The sequence below is a fragment of the Ruditapes philippinarum genome, unplaced genomic scaffold (genome assembly GCF_026571515.1).
Source record: "Ruditapes philippinarum isolate M1 unplaced genomic scaffold, ASM2657151v2 ctg1734_1_1_1_1, whole genome shotgun sequence".
NCBI classification, from domain to species: domain Eukaryota; kingdom Metazoa; phylum Mollusca; class Bivalvia; order Venerida; family Veneridae; genus Ruditapes; species Ruditapes philippinarum.
The window spans coordinates 310,479-320,631 of record NW_026853883.1 but is presented as its reverse complement, the minus strand read 5'-3'; the positions used below and the strand labels follow the sequence as shown (position 1 = coordinate 320,631).

General features: G+C 32.6%; 1 long non-coding RNA gene across 1 annotated transcript; it reads right to left on the bottom strand.

Annotated features, from left to right (window-relative positions):
- Positions 1 to 230: 230 nt before the first annotated feature.
- LOC132738245 (uncharacterized) lies at positions 231 to 9,946 on the bottom strand. The gene is made up of 6 exons (XR_009626845.1): positions 9,762 to 9,946; positions 8,790 to 9,034; positions 3,902 to 5,803; positions 3,180 to 3,332; positions 2,451 to 2,672; positions 231 to 1,223 (listed from the first exon to the last, which is right to left on the bottom strand). It is a non-coding gene; the product is annotated as an uncharacterized LOC132738245 (long non-coding RNA).
- Positions 9,947 to 10,153: the final 207 nt, after the last annotated feature.

Below are 10,153 nucleotides of genomic sequence, written 5' to 3'. Positions count from 1 at the left end.
ATGAAAATGATTGATGATAATTATAGTTGATGATGATGATTGATGATTATTATAGTTGATGATGATTGATGATAATTATATTTGAGGATGGTGATTGATGATGATCATAGTTGAGGATGATGATTGATGATGATGATGATTGATGATGGCGACTTAAGTTGATGATGAAGACTAATGATGGTGATTATAGTTGGTGATTAAATTGATGTTGACAACCGATACTTCTGTTAATTATGGTGACATTACAGATTCACCATGCCTTCATTAGCTTTAATGTCAATTTTGAACAAAACAATTTCCTTGCTATTCAGGTAAACAACCCTGCCAATTTTCAGCTATTTCTATGTACGGACGGAAAGACGGACAACGCCATGGCAATACCATGTTCCGGTAAAGGATAACAATTCACTGCACATAACAATGACCACATAAAACTTCTATATTAATCATCATACAAGTCCACAGCTTCATCGTTTAGACGCCAAAATATTTCATTTAATTTTCATTATTAAATTGGTACACATTTTTACTATGTAAAAATACAATGTTTATTCAAGTAGAATCACAAATGGTTCAAGGGACGGTTTAAAGGGACTCCACTGAAATATTTTGATATCACGGGACAGGAAACATATTCTGAAGATTTAAAACCATTTGATGTAGGTCTTTACTAATAACTAGTGTACAAAATTTCAAATAACTCAATGACGTTTAAAAAAATATCAATGTGCAAAATGTCCAAAAAATGAAAAACTATAAAATGTTTTTTACTCAAAACGGGCTAAGGATAGCACTAAATATTGATAGATTTCAGTTTCATTTTGGATATGTTTTCTGAATATTTTCTTTATATATTTTTTCTTCTTTTTTTAAGTGCTTGGTGTAAGATTTTCAAAGTTTGTGTTTTTAGGCTTTGGTACCTCATTGGAGCTCCTTTACCATTTTTATCTCTTGGAATGCAGTATATGCTCTTTTTTGAATTTTGATATTGAAATCATTTTTACTTTGAATGGGCTGTCCCAATGTCAAAGACTGGCAATTCCATGACTCCAAATCAGCAGATTTAGGGTAAAATACATATATGTACAAATGCATTAAAAGGAATTGTTTTAATTAGCATTACCTTAAACATAAATCTGTTTCAGTTTCACAGGGATTCTATCTATGTGTCGTAGATCACCAATGCTGGTCTTGCCATGATCTCTTGTTACTTCGACATTGATCTGAAATTAACGTTATAAATAACTAGATGTTGAATACTTGCAGTACCTAAATACATATGAGCCGCGTCATGACAAAACCAACATAATGGGTTTGCGACCAGCATGGATCCAGACCAGCCTGCGCATCCCCGCAGTCTGATCAGGATCCATACTAATCGCTGTCAATTTCTCTATTTGATATAGGGTTATTAAGCGAACAGTCTGGATCCTTATCAGACTGCGCGGATGCGCAGGCTGGTCTTGATCCATGCTGGTCGCAAATCCATTATGTTGGTTTTGTCATGACACGGCTCAATTGAATTATTCATTTATCTATTTTCCTTTGTTAATCATTGAATGTTGTAGTCTTAAATAGCTTTGATTTTACATTGTAAAAAAGTTATCCTGAAAATCGTATCTTCATTTACTTGTTCATTTTATATAATATACAGATTTCCGGCATGTCATTAAGGATTACGTAGCAAAAATACGTTTCATCAAAAAAAAATGTGGAAGAAATATTTTATCACTGACAGTGCCATTTGTTATATTTAACCTTTTTTTTAAATGTGCATACTTTAACGTATTTAAAAATATTGATTTCAAAACATTGCTCGGTATATTATTTTAAAATAATTTACTTCTTTGACTGATTTATTTCAATTATTTTCAATTTTTCATGCTATAATTTTGTATTTTGTTTCACAGTTTGTGTGTTAATTCGCACCGACGCTATTAATGTCATATGACGACTTAATTAATGATTTAATGGTAGAGGAAACATCTAGTGCTACTCCAGACACTATTTCAGGCACAAGTGGGAACTTGAGTATAAACTTTCATTTAATTTCAATGTTTAATTTGTTTATTTACAGTACATTGTACTTACAATTTTTCCGGAACGCCATTTAAGCTTTAGTGAAAAGAAATATTTTATAAATGAACGTACAATTTGTTCCATATTATTTCTATTTTCATGAATCAAAACATTTTAATGTTATGAAAAATGGTTTGACAATAGTAATGTATAATATTTTACTTCTACGACTGACCAATTAATAATTATTTTCAAGTTGTTTTTTTTGTTTTAAATCACGCCGACAGTACATGGCGACTTCTAGATTTAATGGTAAACATTAAGCGTCACTCATGTACACTATTTCAGGCACAAGTTCGGACCTAGGTGGAACCACCAAACTTTCGTGAGGGAAAATGCAATGATTATCTCTATTTTATACTAAAGTTTACCTTGAACGATAAAATATCAGCTCCAATCACATAATTATTCCCCAACAGATTTTCAAGGGAGGTAACTGGAATCACACCACAGCAGACGTACATTTCGCCAATCGGAACAGCTCGACGATTATTCATAATTATCCCGAAGACTGACGGAAAGGGCCGAGAAGTTGCGGTTTGCATTGAGCTACCTCTCCTCCGCCAGAACCCATATCACTGACCACCTGCTACCTGTGAAACAACTATTTATTACATGTTCTAACTATTGACTATTCATTTTTGTAAACAAAAGGCCGTCTGACAAATAGTCTATGATATAATATTATTTTACAGGAACAAAGTAACTTTTGAAAAAATTAACAAATGTTAAAACGTTAACGTTGCATTCGTTTGTAACTTTATATCATGATTTTAATCATTTTTTTAAACACTTTTTATTACAAATAGTAGTTACTTTGAAAATTTGCTTGATGTTTATTTCTTCCATTCATTTATTCAATTTGTTATCATGCTCAAAATCACGTGTCTCTTCTTGCATTATTTCAAGCACAAGTGCGGCCTAGAGTAGAACCACCGACCTTCCTAACGTAGCGGTAAGGATCTGTTGATCCTAAAATATTCTGTCTTCCAAATTATCTTATTACGGCAATAGGAGATTGTGGAAAACAATCTGTAATATTAATGTTTGTCTTCGTTGAAAATGCAGCGATTGTAGTTTTCTTCTGTATTAAAGCTTACCTTGGAAGACGAAAAAATGCTCTTGTCCATAATAGTACATCACTTCAAGGGAGGTAACTGGGGTCATCCTAGCAGTTATCGTAACTGAAGTACATACATTTCTTTTCTACGCCACTGCAACCAATCCCATATCATTGACTACCTGTAAACCAACTATTAATCACATTTCCTTACAGCTTCTTATTTAAAATACGAAGGCTCTCCAGAAAACTTAAGTTTTAATACTTGTAATATTTGAACTCAGTCATAATTATTTAAAAGACGTAAGTACATACTGTAGTACGATAAGTACTTTAGTTACAATCCTGACTAGTCTATGATGTGACAAAGTAAACAACTTGGCGACTTTTAGGTGTAACGTCGGGTGCCCGTCTATGCATAAGTCCAGGCACAAGTGCGGACCTGAGTAGAATCACTGACTTAGCTGGTTTGTTTATACATATAACGCCGCTATAAACACGTTTTTGGTCTTATGTTGGCGGAAAGTCCACTTTAACGAGATAACAAACCAGTAATATTTTTTTATGCGCAAGTGACGGAATACTTAGCTAGATGGATAATCCTTTAGTAAGGATCTGTGTGTTCTTTAAATAATGCTTCCTCCCATATAAATGATAAATACGGCAATAGAAGCTTGCGAAAGCATTCCGCAGAAATGCTTTTTTGTTTTTGTTTTAGTTGAACGATAGTATGAGTGTAGTTTTCTTCAATACTAAGCTTACCTTGAAGGACAAAATCTACCCGGTCAACTTTCATAAAACCAAACTTCAGGGTAGGTAACTGAGCCACATCATTAATGTATTGTCTTTTCCAAACAAATCCCGCACCATTAACAACTTGCTACCTGTGAAACAACTATCATTTACATGTTCAAATTGCTGCATTTTCATTATGGTAAAATGTAATGTTAAGTTAATAAATATTCATTATCTTAAACACGGAATCACATTTGTTTTTTAAGAAGCCTATCACATTAAATTCTCGATACTTTAGTTAAATAAAGTAGGAAACCGTTGCAATTTAGCTTACACCACCAAATATCGTCCTCATAAATAATCTAAGTTAAAACTGGTAGTATCAAAATTAGGAAAATATAAACCATGTCATTATAACGGCATTAAATATTGCAGATCATTCTTGAACTTGTTATAAATCACATAGGATTTTGGTTTGCTTACCATACATATGACTTGCACACAATTTAGAGGTCACGCTCTTGCCTTAAATGAATTTTTGTACATTAATTTAAGCTTCGTGTATTGTATACCCACTTCCATTTATTGTATACCCAATTCCGTGTATTGTATACCCAATTCCGTGTATTGTATACCCAATTCCTGTATTGTATATCCTCTGACTGTCTTCTGATATGATTATACTCAAGGTCAAGGTCATTAATGCAATGGCATCCTGTTCGCTGGTGGTACAAGGTCATTCATCCTTACTAAAAGAAATATTTTATCAGTCAACATAATCAATAAAAAAAACCATATATTAAACATTTCGATAAATCTAATACATTGTCAATAAAACAATATTTCTCTTGAAAACTGCAAACATTTCCATTCAGCAAAGTTCTAGTAAGCTGTGAAACATTCATACGATCATGGATCTTCTTCTCCTGAAACATCCAAGGTTATTACGATAACATAAAATAAAAGTTTATAAAACATGAGTTTACAATTAAAATTACTGGATACAGTAAAACCTCGTCATATTAACAACCTTTTGGGAGACACAGATTCTGGCTGTTGTTGATAGGCGTTGCTCTACAAAGGTTTGGTCCAATGTTGTTTAAATGGTATGGTATAGCTCTGCAGTAGGCCGCTGTACAGAGGTGGCACTGTAAATGACAATTTTTTTTTTAAATGCATCAGTGCCAATCACTTATATAGACACAAATTCGTATTTCCAAATACGCGTATATTGTATATATACATAAAGTAATATATACATGTAAAAAGATACAAAACAATTACTATGAGTTGAATACATGAACTTACAAAAACCATGAATAAACCATCTATGACATCATGTACCAATACATGTACAACCCTCGTAAAACGCAACAACATTATATGAAACAACAACAAGAACAAACGAAAACAAACAAATCTAGACAAATAATAGAACAAAGCAGTCAAAATAAACAAAACAGCAACAAGAACAATAAAACAAAGCCAACCAAATACAACCCTATCAAAATCAACCAAAGCCACATTCCAAAGTAACAATGAAGTGCAATTGTAACAACAAAAACAACACCAAAATCAAAATGAACAGAATTCACGGTTTCTTGTTCATAATCTGAATAAAATATTTGTTTGCACATGCGCAACTTTTACACTCTCATACGTACGTATTGATATGTATAGATATTTTGTTATTTGATATAGACAGTATAAATTTAAGCCATTTTTTTCAAACTGAAATAGCTTTCAACAGTAATGGTGTTTTAATTCAACTGCCATAATACGTGCAGCATATGTGGAAAAATGTTTCTCTTCACAGTATTTTCGACTGTCCTGAAACTAAATTCGTAATAAAGGTTAAAATCTGAAAATTACCAAACTGATGAAAAACGAAAATTACCCTTACCTTTTTAAGTTGACCACAATAACAATCTGTAAGGTGTCGGCCTTGTGAATTTTCGTATTCTTTGTTCTATAGTAAATCAGTCACATTTGAGGCTTAATTCTGGATTCCACTGTTCTTGATGAATTATATACTGTCTTCAACTTAAACATCAACACTATCTAAGTCAAATGAAGCCCAAAAGATAATAGGTTAGCCATCTACTTCTTTCAGAAATCTTCATTCTGTTGTAAAACAGTTTAAATTCACCACTTTAAAAACTCCTGACTGCTGGTTGGTGGTACATATTTAACCCTTCCGCCAACAAATGAGTTTCTGAAGAATACACAAAAAACAACTTTTAAAGTCATCATATAACACACAAAAACTACACACATGCAATAAATACACTTAAATTATTATCAATCTAACTAGAGATGACTTAGATTTGGCCACTTCAAAATTTTAAAGAACTACTTTCTAGACTACAATAGGTTTGGTCTAATTCCGTACCGGGTTGAGAAAAAATTTAAGTTAAGCCAAAACTAATACTCATTTCCTAGTAATTTAGTGTTATACAAGTACAATCATATAGGTTTGACATGTCTAACAAATTACATTCATGCAGTACAATGTCTTAAATATGAAACTTCATGCGAAAAATCAGCCTCGGCCAATAGAATTTTAGGCTAAATTTATATCAAATATTCTGTCATATCTTTTGATTTTGTCAATGGATTTTCTTCGAATAAAGTTAAATGTTACCGGCTAATGTCATTTAGTTATTTTTATGAAAGAATAAGCCCGTATTGCTTTAAAATTGTAATATAAACTCCATTTATTTTAATGAGAGCATGAAATTTTGGTATAAAATACAAGTAATCACGATTAAATGTGCTTTTTTCATAACTTTTTCTTTCAATATTGCAATAAAACTTACTGATTATGATTTTTACCTTGTGAATTTTCGTATTCTTTGATCTATAGTAAATCAGTCACATTTGAGGCTTAATTCTGGATTCCACTGTTCTTGATGAATTATATACTGTCTTCAACTTTAAACATCAACACTATCTAAGTCAAATGAGGCCCAAAATATAATAGGTTAGCCATCTACTTCTTTCAGAAATCTTCATTCTGTTGTAAAACAGTTTAAATTCACCACTTTAAAAACTCCTGACTGCTGGTTGGTGGTACATATTTAATCCTTCCGCCAACAAATGAGTTCCTGAAGAATACACAAAAAACAACTTTTAAAGTCATCATATGACACAAAAACTACACACATGCAATAAATACACTTAAATTATTACCAATCTAACTAGAGATGACTTAGATTTGGCCACTTCAAAATTTTAAAGAACTACTTTCTAGACTACAATAGGTTCGGTCTAATTCCGTACCGGGTTGAGACCTAAATGAATCCAAAATTTAAGTTAAGCCAAAATTAATACTCATTTCCTAGTAATTTAGTGTTATACAAGTACAATCATATAGGTTTGACATGTCTAACAACTTACATTCATGCAGTACAATTTCTTAAATATGAAACTTCATGCGAAAAATCAGCCTCGGCCAATAGAATTTTACGCAAAACTTTATATCAAATATTCTGTCATATCTTTTGATTTTGTCAATGGATTTTCTTCGAATAAAGTTTAATGTTACCGGCTAATGTCATTTAGTTATTTTTATGAAAGAATAAGCCCGTATTGCTTTAAAATTGTAATATAAACTCCATTTATTTTCATGAGAGCATAAAATTTTGGGTTAAAATACAAGTAATCACAATTAAATGTGCTTTTTTCATAACTTTTTCTTTCAATATTGCAATAAAACTTACTGATTATGATTTTTACCTTGTGAATTTTCGTATTCTTTGATTTAAAGTAAATCAGTCACATTTGAGGCTTAATTCTGGATTCCACTGTTCTTGATGAATTATATACTGTCTTCAACTTTAAACATCAACACTACCTAAGTCAAATGAGGCCCAAAATATAATAGGTTAGCCATCTACTTCTTTCAGAAATCTTCATTCTGTTGTAAAACAGTTTAAATTCACCACTTTAAAAACTCCTGACTGCTGGTGGGTGGTACATATTTAATCCTTCCGCCAACAAATGAGTTCCTGGAGAATACACAAAAAAAAAACAACTTTTAAAGTCATCATATAACACACAAAAACTATACACATGCAATAAATACACTTAAATTATGACAACTCTAACTAGAGATGACTTAGATTTGGCCACTTCAAAATTTTAAAGAGCTACTTTCTAGTCTACAACAGGCTCGGTCTAATTCCGTACCGGGTTGAGACCGTAAGAGAATGCACTTACAAATTAAACATAAACATTAACTTTTTAGCTTGCTTATCTAAATAAGAATGTATCAAGTCTCTTTAAAAGCGCAAGTGTTACGCAAAAATTTCTTTACCTTTTTAAAGCTATCATTACAGTTTTTAGAATTTTTCAAAAATAAAACTGTTGTGCCGTCCGGTTAGCTGAATAGGTAGGGCGTTGGACTGTGAATCGGGTTCGATTTCCAGACTGTGCAGGTCAGTTTCGATGTGGTTGATCTACGGCCATTCTATTTTTGCATGAACAGAAGTTATCAGTTCCTTGCAAAAGTAAAGGCAACTGGTACTTGTAAACCCTTTGATAAGCATGCCCAGAAACTATGTGGTGACTGAACTGTGCTCTGATTAATCAATTGTGGCTTACTGCCGTGATCCGGAGTGAAAACTACTTACACAAGCGCCTCTTAAAATTTTGCTATGCAACTGTTGGCCTCATAACAACCCTTGGCAGAAATTGTAGTAACAATCTATGTCAGCCACAAAACAAAGTATATCAATAATAATCATTATTTTTTTAATTTTTGAAACTAAAGTACATTCAGATATTATATAAAATTATGAAAACAGATTTGTAACTAAAGATTAAGAAGTAAATAGAACTGTTTGCCTTAATATCTATGCAAGCTACTGTCTGTATCAGAACAGTTTTTATATAAAATAATTTTTTCACTTACCTTCTAACAACAAATTATCAAGACCACCGCCGTAAACATCCACACACCCTGCAGTAGTTGTACCACTACCACTACCACCACAACCACCACCATCATCCTCACCACCATCATCATCACCACTACCAACACCGCCACCACCATTACCACCATCACCAACAACACCATCAAAAATCGCCTTCATCTTTCATCACAACTTACACGGTAAGATTGTGTCAACGATTTGTATCCCATTCAATTATTGCGAGCTGAAAATAGTGAATTTTATAAGAAGCCTTTTCAAATGTTTCTAAATATATCAATTACAATTTGTTAAGCATTGATTTATTTCAAACATATTCTTTCCGGAGTGTCTTGTTTTACATACATTTTTAACAAAGTTTTTTCCCAAAATCAAGTCTTATCAGTGGCATGAAACACATATGTCGAATTTTTATTTTGTTTTACGGAAAGCATGTTTAATAAAGATCCATGGGAGTTTGCAATCCATTGATTAATATATATGTTATATAACTTGATTGCAATTAATATTTTCCTAAGCAACTCCACTGACAATCGTTCAGACATTCTCTAAATGTGATATACATGTAAGAAAATATGATGCACGTGTAAGATCATAATTGTACGAGTTCTAGCAAATTTGTAAGTAATTTTATGAGCCGCGTCATTACAAAACCAACATAATGGGTTTGCGACCAGCATGGATCCAGACCAGCCTGCGCATCCGCGCAGTCTGATCAGGATCCATGCTGCTCGCTATCAGTTTCTCTACTTGTTATAGGGTTTGTAAGCGAACAGCATGGATCCTGATCAGACTGTGAAATTCGGAATTTTCAGCTCGCAACTTACGAAAATAAGATATTCCGTGGACACACAGCAAAAGTATTTCATATATAAGTGCGGGCCGGAGTAGAACCACTGACCTTCTGTAGTAAAAATGCAATTAGTGTGGCGTTTTTCTATATAACAGCTTACCTTGAACTGTTGAAAGAATTCAAATCTGCTCCAATTCACCAAGTAGGTAGTAGTCAGGTAGTAGTACAAAACTTTTCGGTGAGGTAACTGGAGTCATGTCCCAGCTGTAATCATACATGAAGAACATACGTTTCGATTCCTATCCTCTGTGAATAAATCCCTCATACCATTGACCACCTGCCTCTAGTACCTGTGAAACAACGATTTAATCACATATTCTGACCGCTGCCCTTCCTACTGATAAAATCATTATAAAGAAACTCATCTCAAACAGTAAAAAATCTTATCACATTAAACATATATTATATATTACTCATTTCCTAGTAATTTAGTGTTATACAAGTACAATCATATAGGTTTGACATATCTAACAACTTACATTCATGCAGTAC